The 25151-nt window shown below is 46.6% G+C and overlaps 2 long non-coding RNA genes and 1 pseudogene across 3 annotated transcripts; 2 read left to right on the forward strand and 1 right to left on the reverse strand.

The window, feature by feature from the left end:
- LOC119959770 overlaps positions 1 to 25151 on the forward strand; it is a 32472-nt pseudogene that overhangs the window by 5291 nt on the left and 2030 nt on the right.
- LOC119959762 lies at positions 1182 to 19208 on the reverse strand. 2 transcript variants are annotated; one of them, XR_005459269.1, is made up of 3 exons: positions 18537 to 19208; positions 6665 to 7609; positions 1182 to 3458 (listed from the first exon to the last, which is right to left on the reverse strand). It is a non-coding gene; the product is annotated as an uncharacterized LOC119959762 (long non-coding RNA). The 2 variants fall into 2 exon arrangements; XR_005459268.1 differs by lacking the exon at positions 18537 to 19208 and adding an exon at positions 8586 to 8646.
- LOC119959764 lies at positions 18988 to 25093 on the forward strand. Its single transcript, XR_005459271.1, has 3 exons — positions 18988 to 19061; positions 22700 to 22813; positions 25042 to 25093. It is a non-coding gene; the product is annotated as an uncharacterized LOC119959764 (long non-coding RNA).

The raw sequence follows: 25151 nt of genomic DNA on the forward strand, positions 1-25151 counted from the left end.
GGCTCCTTTTGTAGCACAGCCTCGATTTTAAAATTCACATCCTCATCCTTATTTGCAAATCCCTTCATGGCCTCATCCCTCCCTATCTCTGTAATCTCCAGTTTCACAACCCTTTGAGATATCTGCACTCTGCTCACTCTGGCCTATTTAGCATTCCCCATTTAAATTACTCCACCATCAGTGTCAGGGCCAAGGCAGGAAACTGTGAAATTCCCTCTCTAACCTCTCCGCCACTCCACTTCTCTCTCCTAATTAAATATTGATGTTAAAATCAGCCTCTCCAATTAAACTTTTAACCATCTGTTCAGATATGGGCCTCACGGTAGCATGGTGGTTAGCATCAATGCTTCACAGCTCCAGGGTCCCAGGTTCGATTCCCGGCTGGGTCACTGTCTGTGTGGAGTCTGCACGTTCTCCCCGTGTGTGCGTGGGTTTCCTCCGGGTGCTCCGGTTTCCTCCCACAGTCCAAAGATGTGCAGGTTAGGTGGATTGGCCATGCTAAATTGCCCGTAGTGTAAGGTTAATGGGGGGATTGTTGGGTTACGGGTATGTGGGTTTAAGTAGGGTGATCATTGCTCGGCACAACATCGAGGGCCGAAGGGCCTGTTCTGTGCTGTACTGTTCTATGTTCTATATTCTCCATGTGACTCAGTGTCAATATTTTCTTTATGAAACCCCTCTGAAATACCTGGGGATGTTTTATTACAGTAATTGTGTTGTATAAATACCAGTTGTTACTGTTTCACTGCAGCCAGTTTGCGCACAGTAAAATTCCGCAAACAGCAATCAGATCAGTGACCCATTAATCCAGTTGTTCGGAAACAAAAAGTAATTTTATGAGATATATATTTGTATTGGTAAATATTAGAAATAAGGTATAATTTTAGGTGGGTTGAATTTCATGTTTCTGTGCCTGGAACGGACCTAAAGTTAAACTCATGCTGGAAAAGGGTGTTTGTGTGCATGGGGGTTGGTTAAGTTCCAATTATGTTTCTATTGTGAAAGAGAGAGCTACGGGGTGAAGAATAAATACAGTTGCTTAGCAACTAGAGGCCCTTGTAAGGAAAAAAAAGTTTTCCTTTGTTCTTTAGTTTCAGTTGAAAGGAACAACAGTTTGATAGGAAGATAGAGAGGGAACATCTCTCAGCTTTGCTGTCTTTCGTTGTCTGAAAGTCACACAATAGAGTAATGGTTAAGAAAGCCAGTGACAGAAATCTCAGGGACAGTTACTTAAGGAAACCAGAGAAATGAAAATGTATTTCCAGGGAGCCTGAAGTTATCGGAACTGTTGAAGAAAATAATAGTCAGCACTTCGAGTTTTTGCGAAAGGTCCTTTATTTAACACGAAGTTCGTGGGGAGATTAGATAGACCAAAGTCATTCCGAATGTCCCCCCTCTGCAGAGGTAAGGTAAGCAATTTATATGTTACAGTAAGGAATATCTCGGACAAAAATGCATTCTTTAGATAAGCAGAAAGACAGAAAAAACGAGCAGGCCTTGAGTTCCTCACCTAAGAAAAATAATTGTCTTCTGTCAGCAAAACAGTGTGCAGCTAGGTGCTATTTACATTGTATGACCTTCTGACTGTTTCATACAGAACCTCTTGACTAAAAAATAAGGCAAAAGATCCATCATGCTTTGCCAAGTGCCTATTTCCAGGGTTAGGTGGATTGGCCATGCTAAATTGCCCGTAGTGTCCTAAAAAGTAAGGTTAAGGGGGGGGGTTGTTGGGTTACGGGTATAGGGTGGATACGTGGGTTTGAGTAGGGTGATCATGGCTCGGCACAACATCGAGGGCCGAAGGGCCTGTTCTGTGCTGTACTGTTCTATGTTCTATGGTATTGTCTGTTAAATGCTAGAATTCCACATAACTCCCTCCACAGCCCACTGCTCTATTCACCTTGTCACACTGCGGCAGTGTTCTTGTCTAAGGTTCCCTCTGGTTCCTGTCACTGAGTCTGACAGCCTGCAGCAATACACCGAGCTGTCAGACAGCCGCACCTCACTGATTGTTCCTCACTCTTCCCCCACACATATCAAACTGTCGATTAATGCAGAAAATCGAGTCCCCACACCCTCTGCTCTGAAATTAGGGATGTAGAACAAGAAGTTGGGGGCTTTATCCTTGACCTAATGGTAAGCTATAAGGAATATAAGTTAGCTGTGGTCAAAAAGCTGTAATTACTGGTCACCGAATCTCCTTCATACTGTGTCATGTAACCGGCTCCTGTGAGACACAGGCATTAAAACTGATCTATTTTCATGTTCTGCTGTATCCGGACCATTGATTAACTGGAAATTTTTACTGAACCTTAGGGAAGTGTTCAGGTCACTCTCCCCCTCCCTGATGCCTCACAGTGTCAGCAGCTCAGACTCCAGCTCAATACCCCTGAGCCCAGGTTCTGCAAGTTGCAGACACTCCCGCAGATATGATTGTCGAGGATTGTAACGTTCTCCAAAACCTCCCAGATGCTGCAATCCCGACACATCACCTGTCCTGTGATCAAAATCCAGCCCTAATAAAGGATGCGATTACCAACAACACCCAACTCCTGCAGTCACACATGAACCCGCTGGTGTCTCAGCAGGTTGGATGATCGATTGAATCCCTTCCCACACTCGGGGCAGGTGAACGGCTTCTCCCCACTGTGAATGTGTTGGTGTGTCTGGAGATTGGATGACTGCGTGAATTGTTTCCCACACACGGAGCAGGTGAATATCCTTTCCCCAGTGTGAATTCGCTGGTGTTGAATAAGGTGAGACGATTGTCTGAATCTCTTCTCACAATGAGAGCAACTGAATGGTCTCTTGTCAGTGTGAACAAGCTGGTGTTTGATTAGATCTGGAGAGGTTTTAAAGCAATCCCCACAGTAAAAGCATTTAAAAGGTCTCTCATCACTGTGAACTCTCTGATGTGACCCCAGGCTGGATGACTTTGTGAATCTCTTCCCACACATGGTGAATGGTCTCTCCCCAGTATGGCTGCGCCGACGGCTCTCCAGCTGGGATGGGTAATTGAATCCTTTCCCACAGTCCCCACATTTCCAAGGTTTCTCCATGGTGCCGGTGTCCTTGTGTCTCTCCAGGATGGATGGTCAGTTGCAATCTTGATCAGACATAGAACATGTGCACTGTCTCTCCTCACTGTGAATGTTGTTATGTTTCTTCAGGCTGTGTAATTGGTTAAAGCTCTTTCCACAGTCAGTTCATTGGAACACTCTCACTCGGGTGTGTGTTGTGTGGGTCTCGGTGCTTTTCCAGTCACACTGATATTTGAAATCTTTTCCCACAGACAGAACAGACAAACATTTCTCGTTCCACATTCAAAGGCCGATGATATTCAGGTCCTGATGAATCAAGTGACTGTGTCAGATCTTTACATGATATTCAGTTTGCGTTACTCATCTGCAAATCCTCGTCTTTTCATGCTCTGTAAAAGGAGATGACCAAAGTCATCACTGTAAGTAGAGGATAGAAATGCAGAACAGTTAATTCTCATTTCTATGGAACATTTTTTTCCTCTTATTCCACGACAGCGACAGATCCCCGTCCCACACACTCTCTTTCCCCACTGGGCTGAAACCAAATAAATTGTTGGATATTGTTTTCTGTATCCTTTGTACAAATTTAGACAAATAGAGATAGAAACATGTTTGATAATTCATTTCATCCATGAATCCTGATGAAACATTATACAATCAATCGAATATGTGTTCCCAGCGAGTTGGAAAACTCCACAAATAAGATATAGAACAAATAGAGGACAAGACAGCCCAATGACCTACTTTATAAAACTCATAGACAGTATGTAAATGATTGAGAATTTAATGAACTCAAGCTCACAACATGTGATCTGTGGATTTAATACAAAAGTCAGATTGCAAAGGTTTGGAGGGTTTGCAGTCGGGCAAGGCCCCGGGACTGGACGGATATCCTGTAGAATTTTATAGCAAATTCTCAGAACTGTTGAGCCCACTATTGCTGAGAATCTTCAACGAGGCTAAGGAAAGGGGAACCCTTCCCCCGACGATGTTCCGGTCCTTGATCGCGCTCATCCTTAATCGAGATAAGGACCCGTTGCAGTGTGGCTCCTACAGGCCGATATCGCTCCTTAATGTAGACACCAAATTGTTGGCCAACCCTGGCCATTAGAATTGAGGACTGTGTCCCGGGGGTGATTAATGAGGACCAGACGGGGTTTGTGATGGGCAGGCAGCTGAACACGAATGTGCGGAGGCTCTTGAACGTGATCATGATGCCCTCGGAAGGAGGGGATGCAGAAGTGGTGGCTGCAATGGATGCGGAAAAAGCTGTTGATCGGTGGAGTGGGAGTACCTGTGGGAAGTGTTTGGCAGATTTGGATTTGGTGAGGAATTCATAGGGTGGGTCAGATTACTGTATCATGCCCCTGTAGCGAGTGTGTCCAGGAACTGGCTGCGGTTGGAATACTATAGGCTGCATCGTGGAACGAGGCGGGGTGCCCCCTGTCCCTCCTGCTGTTTGCCCTGGCAATCGAGCCATTGGCCATGACGCTGAGGATGTCTAGAAACTGGAGGGTGCTGGTTCGGGGAGGGGAGGAGCATCATGTTTCACTGTACCCGGATGAACTGCTCCTGTATATTTCAGATCCGGTGGAGGGGTGGGGGAGGTCATGCAGATACTAAAAGATTTCGGGGATTTCTCGCGGTATAAATTAAATGTCGGGAAAAGCGAGCTTTTTGTGATCCATGCGACAGGCCAGGAAAAGAGACTGGGAGAGCTCCCGCTCAAGATAGTGGAGAGGAGCTTTCACTACTTGGGCATACAGATGGCTAAGAGTTGGGATGCCCTGCACAAGCTCAACCTAACGTGGCTTGTGGATCAGATGGAGGGGGGCTTTAAGAGGTGGGACATGTTGCCACTTTCCCTGGCAGGCAGGGTGCAGTCTATGAAGATGACGGTCCTCCCCAGGTTCTTGTTCGTCTTCCAGTGCCTTCCCATCCTCAAATCCTTCTTCAAGCGGGTGAACAGGATTATCACGGGATTGGTGTGGGGAAACAAAACCCCGCGAGTTAAAAGAATGTTCTTCGAGCACAGTCGGGGGGGCCGGGGGGGGGGGTCAAAAGAGGCTGGAATCCTGACCTTTGCCTCCTTGGTAGCCCGGAGAAGGCTGTTATTAATGTGGAGGGACGCGAAACCCCCAAGTGTTGAGACTTGGGTTAGTGACATGGTGGGGTTTCTAGGTTTGGAGAGGATAACGTTTGCCTTGCGAGGGTCTCTGCAGGGTTTCTCCGGGCGGTGGCAACCGTTCCTTGACTTTCTCACGGAATGTTAGATGGAGGTCAGCAGCAGCAGAAAACCAGAGGGGGAGGTGGGGAACTGTATAGGTTGTGGATAGATTTTTGTTAAGTTGTTCATTCTTTTTTTGTTTATTGTTGCCTTCTTTTAGTAGTGGCTTTGTTAAAATTCTGAATAAAAACAAGTTTTTAAAAAATGCACTTTGCAGAGAATCTTTAATTTATATTCTGCTGGTTAAGGAGTCCTGCTTTTTGTAACCTATTGTAATTATTTGTCTGATGAAATAATGTGCAATCCCATCATTATTTTATACTTTTATTTAATGGCTATCTATAACTATGTGATTAATTCTAATTACTTGTTATATTTGTGTTGTCATCACAATTCAGACATTAACCTTTCTCTCTCCCTTGTTTTGATTTCTGGTTCTCTTCCTGTCCAATGTGACCCTGAGCTGATGTTTCACAGGGAGACATTTGTTAATAGTTTCCCAGAGATCAGAGTCCTCATTGATTTGAGTGCAAAGTGTAAGCTCTTATTTATTATCCCCCCTCCCCCATCCTGTGATGTGAACCACCCTCCAGTGTGTGAAGCAGGATGGTGCCCGTTAACCTGGGCCTGTTCCCGGGAGGGAGGAAGAAGCTCCGCAGCTGCAAACCAGGGAGTTGACAATGATTCTGATGAGTTTGTGGATCCACAAAGTGTTTCCAAATCCTCCCCATCCAGCCGCCAACTCCAGCACACCTTCGACCAGCTGCAAATTTGACAAATAAACACCTGTCCATGGTCATGACCGACACAGCACATGCTTCAAAAACTGGGCGACATTGCACCTGTGCACTCGTCTCCTGTGGTGTAGATAGGGGACATCCACCATGTGGGGAATGCTGGGTAAAAACCCCACCATTGTGATTCACAATTCAGTTTCTTGTGATTACTCAGCAGTAAGGCAGTGGAGAGTGACCTTAGAACAAATCATTACAGTGAGGTATTTGACATGTAACAACCTACAAGGTTACAGACTAACAGCTAGAAAGTGGGGTTGGGCTGGTACCGATATGATGGGCCAACTGGTCTCCTTTGGTCCTAAAAATTAAAATTTTCTGTTTCCATTGTCCAACAAATTGAAGACTGAAATAGACTGAATTTTGGTCTCTCAGAGAATCAAGGGTGCTGGTGAACAGACAGGAGGGAGGAATTGAGGTTCATTCAGCCATGATTGTATTGAATAACGGAGTAGGTGAGACAGGTTGTCTGGCCTGATCCTGCTCCTAACCCTTGTCTGCTTACAACAGCGCTGTCTGATTTCATCATCACCAATTTAGTTGCAAGAGTTACCAACAGCAACAGAAACAAACAAATGATGTGATTAACAGCAGAATCTAACCTCCACAGTCAGTTGTGAACTCGCTGGTGTGTCAGCAAGTGAGACGATCGAGCAAATCTCTTCTCACACACGGAGCAGGTGAACGGCCTCTCCCCAGTGTGAACTTGCTGGTGTCTCAGCAGGTTGGAAGACTGAGTAAAGCCCTTTCCGCACACAGAGCAGGTGAATATCTTCTCCCTTGTGTGAACCTGTTGGTGCCTCACCAGGTTGGATGATGAAATGAATCCCTTCCCACACACAGAGCAGGTGTATGGCCTCTCCCCGCTGTGAACTCGCTGGTGTTGAATAAGGTGAGGCGACTGTCTGAATCTCTTCTCACACTGAGAACAACCGAATGGTCTCTCGTCCGTGTGAATAAACTGGTGTTTAATCAGATCCGGTGAGATTTTAAAGCATTTTTCACAATCAGAACATTTAAAAGGTCTCTCATCAGTATGAACTCGCAGGTGTAACTGAAGGCTGGACATCAGAGTGAATCCATTCCCACACACGGGGCAGGTGAACGGTCTCTCCCCAGTGTGACTGCGTCGATGAGCTTCCAGCTGGGATGGGCAAAGGAACCCCTTCCCACAGTCCCCACATTTCCACGGTTTCTTTGTAGTGCGAATGAGTTTGTGTCTCGCCAGATTGGATGATCAGTTGAAGCCTCGTCCACACACAGAATATATGTACGGTTTATTCCCGCTGTGAATGGTGTGATTTTTGTTCAGGCTGTGTAACTGCTTAAAGGTCGACTGGAACACACTCACTCGGGTATGTGTATGTCTCGGTGCTTTTCCAGTCACACTGATGTCTGAAATCATTTCCTGCAGACAAAACAGATAAATATTTCTGCTTTGACATTTAAAGCTTGATGATATTCAGCTCCGAGTGAATTAAGTGATGATCAGATCTTAATGTGATGCTTGGTTTGAGTTCCCCATCCACACGTTATCTCCTAATATCCTATAAACAGAGTTTACAAAAGTCATTGCTGTCAGTGCAGGATAGAAATTTACAACAGACAATTCTAGTTTCTATGCAACATTCATTCTTTTCTTGTTTTCTCAAACATGTTGTTCAATCAAAATAAAATAAAACCAAAATCAGAAACAAAGTCCCAACAAGAGCAAAAGAATCTTCCTGAATAAACCACAATGTTATTACCAATATCTATGAGACACTCTGCACTCCGAAGAACCCACTGATTGTGGAAGGTGTCAATTGTTCTGGTGGACACTGCATGCTCCCTCACCAGAACCACCCAGACACAGGCAGGCCCATGGAAGAGAGGCCAGCAGCCTCTTATGGGGGGCGGCAGTAAAGTGACCTTATTCAATGGTGGAGCAGGCTCAATGGACTGATTTATATTTTATTCGTTCATACTTATTGCCCATCCCTTATTGCCCTGGATGAGGCAGTTAAGAGTCAGCTACATTGCTGTGGCTCTGGAGGCCCAAGAGCAAGCCCAGGAGTAGATCCCCTGACTTACCCAGTCCCTCCACACCGGGCAGCCAAAGATTAGGAGCCCGGGCTAAAGTGTATCTAAAACTTGAGAAGTAGCTGCTGCAGGTAACTAACTATCGGGACTGCAACCTCCCACACTGAATGGAGACATGTCCCATGGAATTCTCTGTGCTGCAAGCAGCACCAGCAGCCTGATGTTCCGCCCGGAAACTAGGACCCGTTTGCAAACAGAGGCGCTGAAGCCCCGCCCACCATCTTTCCAATTCCCCAAAACACAGTCGCATGCGCATTCTGTCCCCGAAACAAGATGGCGGCCGTTAGTCTGGGTCTGTCTCCGGGGAAAAGACCCGAAGCTGTAAATGTAGGAGCCGCAGCTTCGGATTCGGGGCTTTATGCCTTCACCAGGTGTTTAGAAACCCCCCCCCCCCGTCAATTCGCCGTCTCCATCGCCCCCTCCGCGTTTCCGCATCCTCACCGGTTTGGAGATCCGATAAACAATAGGCTTCCCTTCGCTATCACTGCGCATGCTCCAATACAGGGCGGTGCTGCGCCTGCGCACTGCTCTCCTGTGTTTTGGATAGAGGACATTCACGGGTAATCTTCCCGTAATAACAGCTACTAACCAAGCATTGGAATTGTTAATTATTTCGCTATGATTTGGCGGTTGCAGCGGAAATCAGTAATATTAGGAACCCAGGCGGCATGGAGCATAGTGCTTCGCATGGTAGCACTGCTGCCGCGCAGTGGCCACGACCTGGGTTTGATTCCAGGAGTTTGGTGACTTGTGGAGTTTGCACTTTCTCCCCGGGTCTGCATGGGTTTCCTCCGGGTGCTCTCCTTTCATTTCACAATCCAAGGATGTAGCGGTTAAGCGGGGATGGGGAGGTGGGCCTTGGTAGGGTGCTTTTCAGAGGACTGGTATCGACTCAATGGACAATCCAAATTTTACATTATTTACCCAGAGCTGTAAAGTGAAACATTGTCCACAATAGGTACAAAATGAGAGGATATGAAGCTCTGTATCTTCAACAAACACAGAAAGAGTGGAACAAATATCGTTTAAGGACCCGGTCCACTTATCGATCATTGTCAGTGTTCATGGTCTCAGAAGAAAAAATAATATGAGGCTGTGTAAGTTATTTGGGAAATATAGTTAAACAAACACAATTCAATTTATAAACTAAGGTATTAAATTTAAAATAAAAATAACGGTTTTTCAATTCATGCATTCATTTTCCGAACACCTTTAGGGAGTGGGACTGGATAATGTTCACTCTTCTATATTATTCTATTCAGTAGGATTATGATATATGCCCTTCCCCTTCCATTCTGTGATATATAAGGCAGCACGGTAGCATGGTGGTTAGCATAAATGCTTCACAGCTCCAGGGTCCCAGGTTCGATTCCCGGCTGGGTCACTGTCTGTGCGGAGTCTGCACGTCCTCCCCGTGTGTGCGTGGGTTTCCTCCGGGTGCTCCGGTTTCCTCCCACAGTTCAAAGATGTGCGGGTTAGGTGGATTGGCCAGGCTAAAATTGCCCTTAGTGTCCTAAAAAAATAAGGTTAATGGGTGTTGTTGGGTTACAGGTATAGGGTGGATACGTGGGCTTGAGTAGGGTGATCATTGCTCGGCACAACATCGAGGGCCGAAGGGCCTGTTCTGTGCTGTACTATTCTAATTCTAATTCTAATAAATGGTGAATCATTCTATCCACATTGCTCCAAGCAGAAGGACACGGGCAGCATGATGTAACAGTGATTAACACTTCGGCCTCACAGGAATCCAGGTTTGATTCTGACCATTGGTGACTGTCTGTGTGCAGTTTGCACATTCTCCCCATGTCTGGGTGGGTTTTCTCCGGGTGCTCCAGTTTCTCCCAACAGTCCAAAGATGTGCAGGTTAGGTGGATTGGTCATGCTAAAATTGCCCCTTGGTGTCCAAAGTTAGATTGGGAGTATGGACCGAGGTAGGGTGCTCTTTCAGAGGGACAGTGCAGACTGAATTGACCGAATGGCCTCCTTTTGCACTGTAAGAATTCTGTGTCTATCATTTCTATGTCCATGACAGTAAGGTACAGATGTGCAGTAGGAAGGAATCTGCTGGACATTGGCCAATCTCCACCTTCCAAACATGTGGGGTTTTTCATACTGCAAAACACCCAGCCAATTGTGAGGTTGCAGAGCAATTATGTATTTATTTTATAATTCTATAATCAATCTTTTCTATCACACTGGGGACACTCCCTTAACTTGACCCTTTATTAATAATGTCACTGGTGCATGTGAAATTAGAATTATTGGATCAAATGCTACCAAGAACTCTTGTGTGCTTAACTAACCAGTAAACCTTTAATGTCTGTTTTCGCACACCGGTATATCCACAGGAATGAATGTGTGTGAGAATTATCCATCCTGGGATTCTCAGTGTGAACAGGGTGGGATGTGTTTGGAGACAGGATGTCCCAGTTCCCCACCCTGGGGTTCTCAGTGTGAACAGGGGGGATATGTTTGGAGACAGGATGTCCCAGTTCCTCATCCCAGGATTCTCAGTGTGAACAGGGTGGGATGTGTTTGGAGACAAGATGTCCCAGTTCCCCACACTGGGATTCTCAGTGTGAACAGGGTGGGATGTGTTTGGAGACAGGATGTCCCAGTTCCTCATCCCGGGATTCTCAGCGTGAACAGGGTGGGATGTGTTTGGAGACAGGATGTCCCAGTTCCTCATCCCGGGATTCTCAGCGTGAACGGGGTGGGATGTGTTTGGAGACAAGATGTCCCAGTTCCCCACACTGGGATTCTCAGTGTGAACAGGGTGGGATGTGTTTGGATACAGGATGTCCCAGTTCCCCACACTGGGATTCTCAGTGTGAACAGGGTGGGATGTGTTTGGAGACAGGATGTCCCAGATCCCCATCCCGGGATTCTCAGCGTGAACAGGGTGGGATGTGTTTGGAGACAGGATGTCCCAGATCCCCATCCCGGGATTCTCAGCGTGAACAGGGTGGGATGTGTTTGGAGACAGGATGTTCCAGTTGCCTACACTGGGGCTCTCAAAACGGTGCTGTACGTACTCTCTGGACCTGTTTGATGTGTCATGTAGTGGGAATTTTCCTTTGTACCTAGTCTGGGCTGTACTTGTCCTGTGGGTTTGTGACGGGATTTAGAGAAAACTTTGTTCTGTACCTTAGAAAATGTAGAGGGAGACTTGCACTGTTCCTGACAAGTGTTGTACCTGCCCCAGTGACTTCCACTTCAGAACAGGTGCAATAAATTTACTCAGAAGGCAGAGACAAAATGAAATGAAAATCGCTTATTGTCACAAGTAGGCTTCAAGTGAAGTTACTGTGAAAAGCCCCTATTGGGCCACCTTCTTGAACCTCTTCAGTCCATATGGTGTAGGTCTACCCACAGTGCTGTTAGGAAGGATATTGCTGCAACAACAGTGAAGGAAAGGTGATATGTTTCCAAGTCAGTATGGGATGGCTTGGAGGGGAACTTCCAGGAGGTGATGTTCCCATGTATCTGCTGCCCTTGTCCTTCTCGGTGTAGTGGATGTGTGTGGGAAGAGATTCACTCAGTAACTTATCTGCTTCGTGGGTGAGAACTTTGCTGATAATGGATCCACTGCTTTTCAGAAATCCGGGACTTCATTTCAAATTGTAACAGATTGTTTCCCCCTAACAGGTTCAATATACATTGTGGTTTTTGGGGAATTCTCTGCATCCAGACTCCATTAAACACACTCAGAAAGTAGGAAACAATGGGCTGTTGATTTAATGTTTATTCGTTAACGTTTTGTTCTCACTGGAACGTCGGAGATTGAGGGGTCGACCTGATAGAGGTCTACAAAATTATGAGCGGCATAGACAGAATGGATAGTCAGAGACTTTTTCCTAGGGTAGAGGGGTCAATTACTAGGGGGGATAGGTTTAAGGTACGAGGGGCAAGGTTTAGAAGAGATGTACAGGGCAAGTTTTTTTACACAAAGGGTAGTGGGTGACTGGAACTCGCTGCCAGTGGAGGTGGTGGGAGCAGGGACAATAGTGACATTTAAGGGGCATCTTGATAAATACATGAATAGGATGAGAATAGGATACTGACCCTGGGAGTGCTGACTTTAGTTTAGACGGGCAGCATGGTCGGCGCAGGCTTGGAGGGCCGAAGGGCTTGTTCCTGTGCTGTACTTTTCTTTGTTCATTGTATTACATAAGTGACTGCACATTGAGACGATGAGATTACTGGATACTCAAAGGAGGACACATTAGAAAGAGCTGTGAGTGTAATCAGCACATTGTTCTAATCTGGTTCCTCTGCTCAAAGCCAGACCAGGTCAGAAGCCCCAGGCTTCTAGATATTGAACCGTTTTGGTTTTAGTAAAGTCTTGCTAACCTGATAATAAATTCCAACACATACTCAAATCCTCTTGCAATGAAGTTCAACGTACCATTTGCCTTCCTGATCACTTGCTACACCTGCTTTTGGTGACACATGAACAAGGACACCCAGATCCCTCTGGATATCGGCTCTTCCCAATCTCTCACCATTGAAGAAATATTCTGCATCTCCAGTCCTCCCACCAAAGAGGATAACTTCACATTTTGTTTGTATTATCATCCATCTGCCATGTTCTTGCCCATTCATTATCCTGTCTAAATCATCTTGAATCCTCCTTGTACTCTCCTCACAATGCATATTCTCACCTAGTTTTGAGTCATCAGCAAACATGGAAATATTGCATTTAGTCCCCACATCCAAATCATTGATGTAGATTGTGAATAGCTGGAGCCCAAGTACTGATCCTTCCCGTACCTCACTATTCAGTCTGCCAACCTGAAAATGACCTGATTATCTGGTTTCTGTGAATCCTCAATCCGTGCCATTATACTACCCCCCCCCCCCCCCAATCTTATGTTTACTAACCTCCTCTGTGGGAGTTTATCAAAAGTCTTCTGAAGATCCAAATGCACAACATCCTTGGTTCCTCTTACCTATTCTGTAGTAATATTATTAAACAAAATCTCCGAGCACTGTTAGAAGGACAGCAGGGAGTTCTCACTGCTCTCTGACTAATAGTTTACTCTCAATCAATCTCACTAAAAGAATCACTGGTCATTATCGCATTGCTGTTTTTGGAGGCTTACTGTACACAGAGACATCCGAAGTTATGAAAGGCACTATATACTACAAAGGCACCATAATACCATGTGCGGCATGGTAGCACAATTGGTTAGCACTGTTGCTTCACGGGGCAAGAGTCCCAGGTTCGATTCCCTGCTTAAGGCACTGTCAGTGCAGAGTTCTCCCTGTGCCTGCGTTGTTTTCCTCCGGGTGCTTCGGTTTCCTCCCACAAATCCAGAAAGACATGCTGTTAGGTAATTTAGACATTCTGAATTCTCCCTCCTTGTACCCGAACAGGCGCTGGAATGTGGCGACAAGGGGATTTTCATAGTAACTTCATTGCAGTGTTAATGTAAGCCTAGGGGTGATAATAAAGATTATTATTATAAATGCAAAGTCTTCCAACTGCAACCCGGTTACTGTGGCTATCAGCAACAGCATAGACACTCCCCTGTTTCATAATGAACAAGCTTCACTCCTGAATCTGATTAACAGCAGGAATAACTGCAGAATTGGAACATTGCAGTCACTTGTGAACTCGCTGGTGTCTCACAAGGTTGGATGATTGAGTGAATTCCTTCCCACACACAGAGCAGGGGAATGGCCTCTCCCCAGTGTGAACCTGCTAGTGTCTCAGCAGGATTGATGACTCAGTAAATTCCTTCCCACACACAGAGCAGGTGAATGGCCTCCCCCCCGTGTGAACTCGCTGGTGTCTCAGCAGGGCCGATGACTCCGTGAATCTCTTTTCACACACTGAGCAGGTGAATGGTCTCTCTCCAGTGTGGACACGTTGATGTGTCAGCAAGTGGGATGACTGAGTGAATCGCTTTCCGTACAGGGAGCAATTGAAGGGTTTCTCCCCGGTGTGAACCTGCTGGTGTCACAACATATTTGAAAATCGAGTGAATCCCTTGTCACACTGTGGGCAGGTGAATGGCCTTGTCCCGGTGTGACTGTATCGATAAATATCCTGATCAGAGGGATGACAACTGAATCCCTTCCCAACACCCCCACATTGTCCAGACAGACCTTCCCTTTTCTGGTCACACGTGTGCCTTCCCATATTGGTCGAATAGTTAAATCCAGGTCCACACACTGAAGACGTGTACAGATTGCCTGCGCTGTGAATGCTGCTCTCCCCTTCCATATGGCCAATGTTACTGAGTCCTGATCAAGTGACTCGGTTAGATTGATGTGGTGCCTGGGAGTCAGAGCTTCCTGTCTGTGAATCCACTCCTTGTTTAAAGATTTATATCAGTAATTCCTGCAACAACAAAAAAGCAGAAATTGAGGGTGGATAGTTTTCTAACTTTACATTATTTTTGAAGCCACCAAACCTATTCTCCCTTATCTGTGTTCAAATGAGGCTCGCAACATCTGACCCTTTAAATTGCAACAGCAAAGGGACACTGACCCTTTAAATAAGCCGAGTACATGTCAGAGCCACGCATGCTCAGTCGGTTCAAGTCAAACGGGCCGGCAAAGCGCCTGCGCGTTGGCCAAATCCCCAACGGAAAGTGTCGGGATTCTACGGATTGTAGTGCCATCATGTCAATGGGAAATTGGAGGGGCCAAGGATAGATCCTTGGAGGACACCATGTTGGAGAGGAAAGGGAGGTTGGAGATGGGATGGCCGTTTGCAAGGAGGTTGGGCATCAAGGGTTGTTTTCTCAGGAAAGGTGAGGATAGTGTAGTGGCAAAACCAGAAGAGAGAGAGAACTGTGAACAATATCAGTTAATGTGAGGAAGTTGGATGGTCAGCGGTTTAGTGAGAATCGGATCAAGGGAGCAGAAGTCAGGTCTCATAAATAAGGTGAGATTGAACAGGACATGACAGAGGATAGGAGAGAAACCGGAGATAGATATGAGTTCACACTCAAAGACGAGGGGAATGTTTAGGGACAGTTTGGCCTGGTGGAGCTAGTGGAAAGGGGGGAAGCAGCAGAGGCAGCTGATCAGATTGTCCACTCACTGTAATTACTTGTGAATTCGCTGATGTGTCCAGCAGGCTGGATGACTGAGTGAATCTCTTCCCACACTGGGAGCAGGTGAACGGCCTCTCCCCAGTGTGAGTTCGCTGGTGTACAGTGAGGTCAGATGATGTCTTGAACCCAATTGCGCAGTCGGAGCACCTGAACGGTTTCTCATCAGTGTGAATATGTTGATGACGCATCAGTTCCCCGGAACTTTTAAAGCACTTCTCAAAGTCTGGGCATTGAAAAGGTTTCTCATCACTGTGAACACCCTGATGGTGGAGCAGTTCCCGGGAACTTTTATGGCACTTACTGCAGTCTGTACATTTAAATGGTCTCTTCTCATTGTGAACACTCTGGTGATTCAGCAGAGTGGATAACTGAGTAAATCCCTTCCCACACTCAGAGCAAGTGAATGGTGTCTCCCCAGAGTGAACCCATTGGTGTGTCCGCAGGTTTGATGACCGACTGAACCCACTGCCACACACGGAGCAGGTGAGCGGCCTCTCCCCAGTGTGAGTGTGCTGGTGTTCACTGAGTTGAGATGACTGCTTGAACCCAGTCCCACAGTGAGAACATCTGAACGGTCTCTCGTTGGTGTGAAAACGTTGATGGAGTATCAGGTCCCGGCAACATTTAAAGCACTTCCCACAGTCTGGACATTTAAATGGTCTCTCATCCATGTGAACTTGCTGGTGCGTCTTCAAGTCAGATGACCGAGTGAATCCTTTCCCATACACAGAGCAGGTGAATGGTCTCTTCCCAGTGTGAACTCACTGGTGTCTCAGCAGGTTGGACGACTGAGCGAATCCCTTCCCACACGGAGCAGTTGAATGGTTTCTCCCCGGTGTGCACTCGCTGGTGTTGCAGCAGGCTGGATGATCGAGAGAATCTCTTCCCACTATCAGAGCAAGTGAATGACCTCTCCCCAGAGTGTCTGGGATGATGAATTTCCAGTTGAGATATGGTTTTGAATCCCTCCTCCTCACATTCCCAGGGTTTCTCCTCACTGTGAACGCTGCTTTTTCCTTCCATGGTCAAAATTCACCAATATTCAGGTTACGGTGAATTTGGTGACGTTGTCTGATCCTGATGTAATGTTTGATCTGAGTTTCCTGACTGCAAATCCTCCCCTTCTAACTCTGAAATTGATTTAAAACAGAAAAAAGGGAATGAGAGAGAACCCACAAAAACACAAAGGTAGGTTGTGAAATTGAGCTGAATGAATCTGGTAACTTGTGGGGCTGGCACTGGGAATAAGTGACCAGGAAAACTGTTGAACCTTTTGTGAAAAGTGAACTAGTTTGTTAATGTCCTTCAGGGAAGGGAACCTGCCACCCAGCCTGAGCCCACACAAGATTTGGGCCTTTGCAAGAACACAAGAATAGGAAAGTGGACCATTCGGCCCGTCAACCCTGCTCTGCCATTGAACACAATTGTGGTTGATCTCAGTCTTCATTTCCACTTTCCCGTTAGCTTTCTCTGTCCTTTGACTTCCTGAGAGACCAAAAATCTCACCATCTCAGCCTTCAATATATTCATTGATGGATCATCCACAATCCTCTGGGCGAGAGAATTCTCAGCAAGAAACCGAGAGAGAAAGTCAAGAAGAATGAGGGAAAGGGAGAGAGAGCGAGAACAGAGTGGGGGAGGGGGGGGGGGGGGGGGGGGCGTGTGGTGGTGGTGATGATGATAGGTGGCATTGGAGAGGCATTTTCTCGACTGACAACTGAATCACAATTTGACAGAATCTCCTAAATACTTGACCTCCACCACCTGGATGGACCAGGACAGCAGATGTATGTGAACATCACCACCTGCAAGTTCCCTTCCAAGACACACACTGTCCGATCTTGTCAGACATCCAGTGCTGGAGGAGCAGAACTTTCCTCTATTTAAATATTGACAAGACTGAACCCATTCCCGTCCACCGGGCTCACATGACGGTGGCCCAGATGAGTAAATATTTTGGAGTGGAGGACAAATGCGCGAGGTGTGCGGGAGGGCCAGCAAATCACGTCCACATCTTCTGGGCATGCCCAAAACTTAGGAGATACTGGGAGGGATTTGCGGACGTCATGTCCCAGGTACTGAAAACCAGGGTGGTGATGAGTACAGTGGTGGCAATTCTTGGGGTCTCAGAAGACCCGGGGATCCAGGAGGAGAGTGAGGCCGACGTCTTGGCCTTTGCTTCCCTGGTAGCCTGGCGACGTATACTGCTGGCATGGAGGGACTCAAAGCCCCCAAAGACCGAAGCATGGCTCTCAGACATTTGTAGGGCTGGAAAAAATAAGTTCGCCTTAAGAAGATCTGTATTAGGGTTCGCCCGAAGGTGGCAACCATTCATCGACTTCTTCACGGGGAATTAAATGACAGCAGGGTGGGGAGGGGGAGGGGAGATTAGAGTAGAATAGGGGGGATAAATAGGCAGGTACTGTTTATGAGAGAGGAGTGGTCTTTTGCACTATGTTTCTGATTTGTGTTGATATTTGCACATTACTGTAACTGCTCACAATGCCAAAAACACCTCAATAAAATTGTTTATTTAAAAAAGACTGAACCCATTCCCTTCCTGTCCCGGCTACAAACTCCACTCCCTTGCCACCAATTCCATTGCTGTCAAATGTCTGAGGCTAAAGCAGACTGTTCACAACCATGGTAAAATATTTCACTCCGAGATGAGCTCTTGACCACAGATCCACATCATCACCAAGATTGCCGATTCCCACCTCAGGAACACAGCTCACCTCCACCTTAGTCTCTATTCATCTGCTGCAGGAACCATCATCCATTCTTCTGTTACTTCTCAAACAAATTATTCCAACGCACACGCAGCCGGATTCCAACATTAAACAACCCCCTCCATCCCATCCCAAACTCTGCTACCCATGTGCTTACTCACACCAGCCCCTGTACCCACTGATCCACTGAAATGCTTCCTTTTAAAAGGCACAAAAGTTTAAATTTCTCATAATTCTTTTACTCCATAGTAGTGATGATCCTGATCACTGTAATCTCCTCCACGTACACCCCTTTGAGATTTACATAGGATTTACAGTGCAGAAGGAGGCCATTCGGCCCATCGAGTCTGCACTGGCTCTTAGAAAGAGCACTCTACCCAAGGTCAACACCTCCACGCTATCCCCATAACCCAGTAACCCCACCCAACACAAAGGGAAATTTTGGATACTAAGGGCAATTTATCATGGCCAATGCATCTAACCTGCACATCTTTTGACTGTGGGAGGAAACCGGAGCACCCGGAGGAAACCCACGCACACATGGGGAGGATGTGCAGACTCCGCACAGACAATGACCAAAGCCGGAATCGAACCTGGGATCCTGGAGCTGTGAAGATCTCTGCACTCTTTTAATTCCAGCCATTTGAGTATTCCTGATTTGAATCTCTCCACCATTACTGCGTTGCCACGGCCTCAATTTCTGGAATTTCCTTCTTAAAACTCCAACTCTCAAACTCACTTTCCTCAATCTAATATCTCCTCATGCGGCTCAGTGTCAATTGTTATTTTGTAATGTTTCTCTGAATGTCTGAAAAGTTATATTCTGTTCAAGTCATAATATAAATTCGAATTATTGTCACTACCCTGGACACATATTCTGCCCTATAAATAGGAATTTGTAACTCAGAGTGAAGCAGTTTGCTGGACGCTGTCATGAAGAAACGTTTCAGAAATGTTGCCCCCAACAATGATGGCAACTGAGCATGCGCTCTGCTGCTCGTGCTCCAATAAAGATGGTGGGTACGCATGCGCACCGCTGCCAGTACCAAATAAAGATGGCGGCAGCATAGTCTGGTCTGTAACAAAGCTGCTGCCTCCGCTCAGATCCCCAGGCACCGGTAGGTAAATTTTCCGGATTTACGGTGTAAATAATATGTTCACGAAGTGTGTCTAACGATGCGCCTGATTCATCTCTCCCTCCGTCCCGCCATTCCCACCTTCACGGATTGCGAATCCAAGAACGAACGTTTTTCTGCGTCGCCATTAATCACACTGCGCATGCTTCACTCAGCCCAGCCCCGCCCCCCTCATTCACGCTGATTGGTTGGAGGTCTAGTCACTCCGGACCCGTCCACCCTTTGCCTATTGGTCGGTGCTGCCTTCAATCACTTCGCGCATTGAGAGATGTCAAGTGAGAGGTCAGTGTTGGGGGGCGGGGTTTACAAACCCCAGTGGGGCCCTGGAGCCGAATGTGAAACAATGAACATTCTCCACTCTCACTGTCCGTCACTTCCGGCTTCTCTCCACAAACAACCTCATCGAGACCAGGGGGGAGACACTGACCCAGTGACAATGTCACTGCATTAGTCACCCAGAGAGACAGGAAAATGTTCTGGGGACATCGGCTCCAATCCATTCAATTCATAAAATCTGGAATTTAAAGTTAGTCTCAATGATGGTGACTGAGGGTCACTGAGAAAATCTCCAATGTCACTGGATTAGGTCAAAAAGGCAGAAAGTAGGAAACTAGTTAGTTTAAAGTCTGTTGTTGGGAGACTGTTGGAATCTATTATTGAGGAAGCAGTATCTGGACATTTGGAAAGTCAAACTGCAATCCATCAGAGTCAGCGTGGTTTTGTGAAGGGTAGATCGTGTTTGATTCATTTCTTTCAGTTCTTGGAAGATGTAACAAGCCAAGTGGATATTGGGGTCCTGTAGATGTATTTGGACTCCCAGAATACATTTGATAAGGTGTCACACAAAAGGTAATAACGTAAAATCCCACGGGGTTGAGAGGTAATATATTAACTTGGATAGAGGATTGGCTAACCAACAGAGAGTGGGGATTAGATTTGTTGACACAGGTACTGAAGAAAAATATTTCTATCCAGAGGGTGGTGACGGTCTGGAATGTACTGCCTTCGGAGGGTGATCGGGACGGGTTGCCTCACATCCTCTAAGAAAGTGCCTGGATGAAGACTGGCACGTCATAACATCGAAGGCTATGAGCCAAGAGCTGGCAAATGGGATTAGGTAGATGGGTCAGGTTTATCATGTGTTGGTGCTAACTTGATGGACCGAAATGCACTGTGAAAAAAATGAAAGGAAAATGAAATGAAAATCGCTTATTATTACAAGTAGGCTTAGAACATAGAACAGTACAGCACAGAACAGGCCCTTCGGCCCTCAATGTTGTGCCGAGCCATGATCACCCCACTCAAACCCACGTATCCACCCTATACCCGTAACCCAACAACCCCCCCCTTAACCTTACTTTTATTAGGACACTACGGGCAATTTAGCATGGCCAATCCACCTAACCCGCACATCTTTTGGACTGTGGGAGGAAACCGGAGCACCCGGAGGAAACCCATGCACACAGGGGGAGGACGTGCAGACTCCACACAGACAGTGACCCAGCCGGGAATCGAACCTGGGACCCTGGAGCTGTGAAGCATTTATGCTAACCACCATGCTACCCTGCTGCCCCAAATGAAGTTACTGTGAAAACCGCTAGTCGCCACATTCTGGCGCCTGTTCGGGGAGGCTGGTACGGGAATTCAACTGTGCTGCTGGCCTGCCTTGGTCTGCTTTAAAAGCCAGAGATTTAGCCCAGTGTGCTAAACCAGCCCCTCTGAGTTGCTGATGATACAACGTTCGGTGGCATCATAGACAGCATAGATGATTGTGTTAAATTGCAAGAAGATATTGACAGACTAGGTGAATGAGCAAGATTGTGGCAATATAAACAAGTGTGAGGTTATCTGTTTTGAACCAAAAAAGGATCGAACTGAGCACTTTCTGAATGGAAACAGGTTCAGTACAGTGGGTGTCCAAAGAGACTTGAGGTTCATAGAATCTACAGCACGGAGACAGGCCCTTCAGCCCAAACTGGTCCATGCCAACCAAAAGTCAATCCTATTGGCCTGTATTTGGCCCATATCCCTCTGAACCTTTCCTATTCATGCATCTGTCCAAATGCCTTTTCAGTGTTGGCAATGTCCCTGCCTCAACTCCTTCCTCCGGCAGTTCATTCCGTACTATCCTCTGTGTATCCTCTATCCCATTAATTCTTTCCCCTCTTAACATAAACCTCTGCCCTCTGGTTCCCGACTCCCTAGCCCTGAGAAAAAGACTGAGTGCATTCACCCTGTCCATGCCTCTCATGATCTTATACACCTCTATAAGATCACCCCTCAGTCCCCTACGCTCCAAAGAAAAGGGTCCTGGCCTGTCCAATCTCTCCCTATAACTCAGTCCCTTGCCTGGCAACATCCTTGTAAATCTCTTCTGTGCTCTCTCCAGTTTAATAACATCTTTCCTATAGCAAGGCGACCAAAACTGAACACCACACTCCACGTGCAACCTCACCAACGTTCTGTACAATTGCAACATAACTTCCCAACTTGTATACTCAATGCCCTGACTGATGAAGGCCAGCACGCCAAAAGCCTTCAGATAATTTACAGTGCAGAAGGAGGCTATTCGGCCCATCGAGTCTGCCAGAGCTGGATAGCCCTGACAAAGAGCACACCACCCACTGATCTACCCTATCCCCGTAACCCAGTAACCCCCACTTAACCTTTTTTTGGGACACTCAGGGTAATTTAGCATGGCCAGTCCACCTAACCCGCATATCTTTAGACTGTGGGAGGAAACCAGAGAACACACGCAGACACGGGGAGAACGTGCAGACTCCGCACAGACAGTGACCCAGCGGGGAATCGAACCTGGGACCCTGAAGCTGTGAAGCAACTGTGCTAACCATTATGCTACCGTGCTGCCCTATCTACCTGTGACTCCACCTTTAAAGAACCGTGCACATGAACTCCAAGATCCCTCTGTTCCATGATACACCCTAAGGCCCTACCATTCACTGTGAAAGTCAGACCTTGGATTTGACTTTCTGAAATGCAACTCCTCACATTTATCTGTATTGAACAACATTTGCCATTTCTCGGCCCACTTCCCCAGCTGATCAAGATCCTGCTGCAATTTTTGACAACCTTCCTCACTGTCTACAATACCACCTATTTTAGTGTCATCTGCAAACTTATTGACCTTGCCTTGTACATTCTCATCCAAATCGTTGATTATAGATACTAACAGCAATCTCCGTGTTACTGATCTCCGAGTTACTCCCTACTTAGTTAATTACTCCAGTTTCTCAAATTTAGAACAGATTCCCAACCAGCCAATCAGCTTTACTCTGAGGTAAGTTATTTATATTTACTGTTCCGAAGCTCCTCCTGTCCGAGTTCACACCAACTCCGCTCCCTGTGTTGGTGAGATTCAGACCTGGGTGTCTGGAAAATCGTTAGGACAGTAACTGTCCTGTAAGGTAATGAGTCCTTTTCCCAATTGGCCGAGGAAGGCAGTGTGTCACAAGGAAGGATGTGTTGACCGATTAATGGCTGGAGGATGGGGGCAGGTTATGTGATCAAACCTCCAGGAATACATTTAATCAAAGTTGGCGAGGAGAGAATGTTGTGAATTTTTATCCTAAACTGACAGTGAGGTTTCTGTAAATTTACAGGATACTGGAAGAGGAGGTTTAACAGACGGGAAACGCAAACCAAACGTCACATCGCAATCTGACAGCGTCTCGATTCATCAGAATCTGAATTTCAGCAGCATCTGGGTGTGGAAGGTAAAAGGTTTGTCTGTTCTGTCTGTGAGGGAAGATTTCAGGTCTCAGTGTGACTGGAAAAGCCCCGAGATTCACAAACCCTGGTTAGGCCAAACCTGGAGAACTGTGTTCAGTTCTGGGCAACAAACCTGAGGAAGGATAGAATGGCCTCGGAGGGAGTGTAGCACAGATTTACCTGAGTGATATCTGAACCCCCCGGGGTTAAATTACAAAAATAGATTACACAAACGAGTCAGAGACATGATGGCCCAAAGAAGGGCATTCGGTCCATTGAGTCCATGCTAGCTCTCTGGAGCAATCCAGTCGGTCCCATTCTCCTGTTCCCTGTATCCTTGCAGGTTTATTTCCCTCAGATGTCTGTCCAATTTCCTTTTGAAATCAAATGATTCATTGTGTCCATTTTCAAACTCCCTCATAGGCAGCAAGTTTCAGGTCATTGCCACTCGCTGTGTAAAAACATATATTTCATATCACCACATATCTCCTGTACCTTTTACATACAAACTAGGAGCAGGCCACTCGGCCCTGCGAGTCTGCTCAGCATTCAGTTGGATTGTGGCTGATCTCATTCCAACTTCAATGCCACATTCCTGCCTACCCCTGATAACCATTCACCCCCTTGCTCATCCAGAATCTATCCAGCTCTGCGTTAAAAATATTCAAGGACTCTGCTTCCACTGCCTTTTAAGGACGTGAGTTCCAAAGTCTTACAACCCTCAAGAGAATAAAAAATCCTCATCTCCATCTGAAATGGGTGACTCTTTATTTTCCAACAGTGATGCCCTTGTTGTAGATTCTCCCACAAGAGGAAACATCCTCTCCACATCCACCCTGTCAAAACCCCTCAGGATCGTGTATCGTTCAATCCAGGCTTTACCCAAAACTTTAAATCTGTGTCCCGACTGCTTGTACGATCAGTGAATGGAAACAGAGTTTCTTTGTCCACCTGATGGAAATCTGCCATAATCTTGTGTCCCTGAATCAAATCTCCCCTCAACCTCCTTTGCTGGAATCATTCTGGTAAATCTCCTCTGCACCTTCTCCAAGAACCTTCAGATCCTCCCTGAAGAGTGGTGCCCAGAGCTTTATAAAGATTCATAGAATAGAATTAGAACCATAGAATTCCTACAGTGCAGAAGGAGGCCATTCGGCCCATCGAGTCTGCACTGATTCTCTGAAAGGGCACCCTGCCTTGGACCACACCCCTACCCTGTCCCTGTAACTCCATAGCCCCACCAAACCTGCACATCCCTGAACACTAAGTGGTAATTTATGAATGAAAATGAATGAAAATCGCTTATTGTCACGAGTAGGCTTCAATGAAGTTACTGTGAAAAGCCCCTAGTCGCCACATTCCGGCGCCTGTCCGGGGAGGCTGATACGGGAATCGAACCGTGCTGCTGGCCTGCTTGGTCTGCTTTAAAAGCCACCGATTTAGCCCAGTGAGCTATATCAGCCCCGATTTATCAAGGCCAATCCACCTAACTTTCCCTTCTTTGGGCTGTTGGAGGAAACCTGAGCACCGGGTGGAAACCCACGCAGACACGGGGAGAAAGTGCAAACTCCACACAGTCACCAAGGCCGCAATTATAGAATCATAGAATTTACAGTGCAGAAGGAAGCCATTCAGCCCACCGAGTCTGCACCGGCTCTTGGAAAGAGCACCCTACCCAGGGTCAACAACTCCACCCTATCCCCATAACCCAGTAACCCCACCCAAAACTAAGGGCAATTTTGGACAGTAAGGGCAATTTACCATGGCCAATCCACCTAACCTACACATCTTTGGACTGTGGGAGGAAACCGGAGCACCCGGAGGAAACCCACGCACACATGGGGAGGATGTGCAGACTCCACACAGACAGTGACCCAAGCCGGAATTGAACCCAGGTCCCTGGCGCTGTGAGGTAGCAGTGCTAATCATTGCCGCCAGAAGCATAGTTTTGGTATCAATATTACTATTTATGAAGCACAAGGTCGAGTTTGCTTTGCCATCCATTCTCATTAGTGTGACTTGTAGATATACAAAATCCCTCTTCGCCTCTTTCTCTCTCCTCCCAAAGAGGCCAGTTGGGTTTTTTTGACAATCCAGCAATTTTCATGGTCACTTTTTCCCAGTGCCGGCCCCACAAATGACCAGATTCATTCAGCTCAATTTCGCAACCTGCCTTTGTGTTTTTGTGGGTTCTTTCTCATTCCCTATTTTCTGTTTTGAATCCATTTCACAGGGTGTTCGAAGGGGAGGATTCAAAGTCCGGAAACTCAAACCAAGCATCACATCAGGATCTGACAGAGCCCTCAATTTATCATATCCTGAATATCATTGTACTTTGAACAT

This window comes from Scyliorhinus canicula, unplaced genomic scaffold, assembly GCF_902713615.1.
Source record: "Scyliorhinus canicula unplaced genomic scaffold, sScyCan1.1, whole genome shotgun sequence".
In the NCBI taxonomy this organism is placed as follows: domain Eukaryota; kingdom Metazoa; phylum Chordata; class Chondrichthyes; order Carcharhiniformes; family Scyliorhinidae; genus Scyliorhinus; species Scyliorhinus canicula.